Genomic DNA, 4,890 nt, shown 5'->3' on the forward strand with positions numbered 1-4,890 from the left:
TGCAGGAGAGAGGTGAGGAGAGGGAGGACTTCAGTGTTCACAGGAGAGAGGTGAGGAGAGGGAGGACTTCAGTATTCATAGGAGAGAGGTGAGGAGAGGGAGGACTTCACTGTGTGCAGGCACACCTCGTTTTGCTGCTCTTTGTCTTATTGTGCTTCACAGATACTGCACTTTTTACAAATTAAAGGTTCGTGGCAACTCTGCATGGAGTGAGTCCATTGGTGCCGTTTTTCCAATAGCTTGTGCTTGCTTCGTTTTTCTTTTTGCCAATTCTCATAATACTTGAGACTTTTTCATTGTCCCTTTACCTATTATGGTAAAACATAGTGATCAGTGATCTGTGATGTCACTATTGTAATTGTTTTGGGGTGCCATGCAGTGCACCCATATTAGACAGTGAATTTAGTAAATATGTGTGCTCTGAATGCTCCACTCACAGGCCATTCCCTCATCTCTCTCTCTGTCTGTCTCCTCAGGCTCCCCTAGTCCCTGAGACAAAACAATATTGAAATCAGGCCAACTAATAACCCGATAATGGCCTTGAAGTGTTCTAGTGAGAGGACTATTTGCATGTCTCTCACCTTAAAACCAAAACTAGAAAGAAATGATTAAGCTTGGTGAGACAGGCATGTCAAAAGCTGAGCTCGTCCAAAGTTTGGCCTCTTGCATCGGACAGTTAGCCAAGTTGTGAATGAAAGGAAAAGTTCTTGAAGGAAATCAAATGTGCCACTCCCATAAACACATGAACGGACACGTGAACGCTGTGTTGCTCATATGGGAGAAAGTTCCAGTGTTTGGATAGAAGAGCAAACCAGCCACGAAATTCCTCTAAGGTCCTACCTATTTCTCTTCGATTCTATAAAGGCTGAGAGAGGTGAGGAGGCTGCTGAAGACCAGTTTGAAGCTGGCAGAGGTTGGCTCGTGAAGTTTAAGGGAAGAAGTTGGCTCTATAACGTAAAAGCACGAGGTGAAGCAGCCAGTGCTGATATAGGAGCTGCAGAAGTTTACCCAGAAGATCCAGCGAAGGCAATTGATGGCGGTGGCTACATTACACAATAGATTTTCTACTATAGACAAAACAGTCTTCTGTTGGAGGATGGTATCTAAGACTTTCATAGCTACAGAGAAGCCGATGCCTGGCTTCAAAGCTTCATCCGACGGGCCGACTCTCTTATTCGGGACTAATGCCGCTGGTGATTTTAAGTGGAAACCACTGCTCGTTCACTGTTTCAAGAATGGTACATTGTTACTAAATAAACTCTGCCTGTGCTCTACAAATGAAACAACAAAGCCTGTGTAACAGTACGTCTGTTGATAGAATGTTTTAACAAATATTTTAAGCCCCCTATTGAGAACTACAGCTCAGAAAAAAATAAGTGGTTCCAAAAAATATTACTGCTCATCGACAAGGTCCCTGTTCACCCAAGCGCTCTGATCACTCTGACGGAGCTATAGAAGGAGATTAACACTGTTCTCAGGCCTGCAAACACAACATCCATTCTATGGCCCATCAATCAAGGAGGCGTTTCAACTTTCAAGTCTTATTATTAAAGAAACACATTTTGTAAGGCCGTAGCTGCTGTAGATTCCTCTGATGGAGCTGGGGAAAGTAAATCGAAAACATTTCTGGAAAGGATTCACCATCCTAGGTACCATGAAGAACATTTGTGATTCATAGGAGGAGGTCAACGCATCAACACGAACAGGTGTTTAGAAGTTGATTCTAACCCTCATGAATGATTTTGAGGGTTTTGAAGACTTCAGTGGAGGAAGTAACTGCAGACGTGGTAGAAATAGTAATGGAACTAGAATTAGAAGTGACGTTGTTAGATGGGACCCAGTTGGTACCATCTCAGGATCCATGTGGAACAGACAAGGAGTTGTTTCTTATGGATGAGCAAAGAAGGTGGTTTTTTGAGATGGGATCTACTCCTGGTGAAGGTGCTGTGGACATTGCTGAAATGACCACACGGGATTTAGAATATTACATAAACTTAGTTGATAAGGCAGCAGTAGGGTTTGAGAGGATTGACTCCAATTCCTGAAAGAAGTTCTACTACGGGTAAAATGCGAGCAAACAGCATCACATGCTACCGAGAAATACTTCACGAAAGGAAGAGTTGATTGATGTGGCAAACTTCATTGTTGTCTTATTTTAGGAAATTGCCACAGCCACCTTACCCTTCAGCAACCCGTCACCCTAGTCAGTCAGCAACATCAGCATCGAGGTAACACCTCCACCAGCAAAAAGATTAGGACTTGCTAAAAGCCCAGATGATTGTTAGGACTTTTTAGCTGTGAAGTATTTTTAAAACAAGCTCTATACATGGTTTAGAAATAATGCTATTCCACACGTAACGGACTCCAGTATAGTCTGAACATAAGTTTCATAGGCACTAGGGAGCCAAAAACATTATATGACTCACTTCATTGTGATCTATACACTTTATGGCAGTGGTGTGGAACCAAGCCCGCAGTATCTCCAAGGTCTGCCTATACATCACTTCTGGGAGTTTGGCAGTAACCGGAGAGACGAAAAATAGAATTACAACCCCAAGGAGTAGCCGGTCACATAAAGGTTTGTTTCCTCTTCTCTCCAAGGTGATAAAAACTCACTGGAAGTAAGAAAGAGGGGCTCGTGGGGCGGGGGAGAGGAGGAAGACACTGAAAAAGGAGGAAAGATATTTCAAATAAACATCTAGGAAAGGATGGTGGTCAAGGGACTAGTAGAGGAGTGTGGAGTCTGGCTGGATTTGGAGGACATGTTTTGAGCTTTACTTTTTGATAATCCTTGATAAATCAGTGGTTGTTTTTTCAGTAATCTGGACCCACACTCATTTGCAGGCCCATAGTCTCCTGCTGTGGATAGTCCATTATCTAATTGTTAGAACTGGATTTGAGTCCAGTGCTGCTATTAAATAGCTGTTTGATCTCAGACAAATAAGCCGCTTTGTGTCTCTGAGCCTCGGTTCCCTCATCTGGAGAGTGGCAGATGTGAGCTAAAGATCCTGGGGTCCTTTGTGCTTGGAGCAGTATCAACTTCTAATGCGAATACAAAGAGGTTCTTGCATTTCAGGTGAAGGATTAATAATTCTCTTGTAAGATTCTGTCTTAGAGTGGGAGACTGGCTACCATCACTTCCTTCTATGCTGGACAGAGAGGTGATTTGACCAGAATTATAGCATTATATTTATAAATATGTATAATGTCCATTTATATGTACTAATTGGATGGCTGGATTCTAGGGCATTATTTTAAATAGTCCAAAAATCTTACGCCCTTTTTTAGGCACATTCATACCTGAGTCTCAGGAGCATCCCGGAGTCCAGCTGACTTGTTGTAGATCATTCTGCAACACACAAGTTCACCTGTTACTAGTGGTACTGCTGATCTCCCTAAGTGTCTGGCTCTCAGGAAGGAGGACCAAATGATATATTCACGTTGCCAGCCATTAGTTGTTAGCAGCGTTTAATAAGTAGAATTTTTCCAAACCAGCTATAACGTTCAATTTAGCAAATGCTTCGAGTGCCTAGTATGTATAAGGTACCAAACAGGAAAACGGGAACTACAGATATCAGTTTTGCTGATCAAAGCCCAAAACCACAATAAAAACACAAAACAGGAAACTGAGACAAGTATCTGACTATCTGGTGTGCAGCCACTCGGCACACAAGGGGTGCAGTCCAGCAGCTCGACAGGGGTGTTTGTGGCCACCTGTGTGTGGTCAGTGTGCAGGAACAGGCTGAATCAGGGTGGAAGGCTATCTGGTAGGCTCCAAGGGGGAGAAAGCTGCGGGAGTTAGGCTTTTATCTTGTTAGGCACATGTTATTACTCAAAAACACTTAGACACAGTGGCTCAGTAGCTCACTCACACACACGCTCCTGACTTTCTATCAGCTTGGTGTACACTGATTTCCCTAAGTGACTCATTTGGCTCAAGGTGCAAGCACAATATAGCTGCAATTGCCAACATGTGCTCAGGACCACTGAGGTTGCCATAAGAACTGTGCAGACACACAGGGCCTGAGCTCAGGAGAACACAGCTTAATGCTCTGCTATGGCTCTCTTGAAATTCATTAGGATTTCTGAACGAGGGACCCTGCATTTCCGCTTTGCATCTGTCACTACGTATTATGTGTCGTATAGCTGGTCTTAGTTGCTTGAGACCCCTTTCCCGGGTCTCAGAGGTCAAAACTATTTTAATAATAATATTATTAATATGTACAGTGGCGCCTTCCAGAGGCAGCATGACGTTGGTATCAGGACAGATTGAGTACAGAAGCAGATATGAGGATCTAGCTATTATCTCCTAACACAGAAATCCAAGAGATTCCTAGAAATAAAAAATAGTACCACGCTTCTTGCTATATATACAGTTTGCTTTTGGAAAATACAGACTATTTTTCATAAAAATATTTTATTTATGTTAAGATGTTATGGGTCTTTAAAAAATTACTTTTAAGTGAATTAATAAATAACCAAAGATTTTCTTAGTTTAAGTTTCTAATTTGTTAAATATTAAAAGGTACAACTCACAAAACACAAAAAGCCTTCAGGGCTCATAATAATTTTTAAGCATAGAAAGGGCTGAGTCCAAAAAGTTGGAGAGTCACTGCTCTCTAGGTATTTACTGTTTCTGCCAGAGGAAAGAAACCCTGGGAATGTGATCAAAAGATCCAGTGTGTTTATTTATACGTTTTCATTTATGTGGGTAAATCAATGTCTACTGAAAAAAAAAAAAAAAAGAGGCAAAGAGACAACCTTTTTAATTACCTTTGAACTTCTGCAGAATTTCCCAGCATGTGACCTCACCCAAATCATTTGTTTTTACTTGTTTTTCTTTTCTGCAGAAGTTTCAGAGTGGCTGGTTCCAGGTTACATCTAGCCTTT

Source organism: Otolemur garnettii, unplaced genomic scaffold (assembly GCF_000181295.1).
Source record: "Otolemur garnettii isolate 467f Iridium unplaced genomic scaffold, OtoGar3 scaffold00001, whole genome shotgun sequence".
NCBI lineage: Eukaryota > Metazoa > Chordata > Mammalia > Primates > Galagidae > Otolemur > Otolemur garnettii.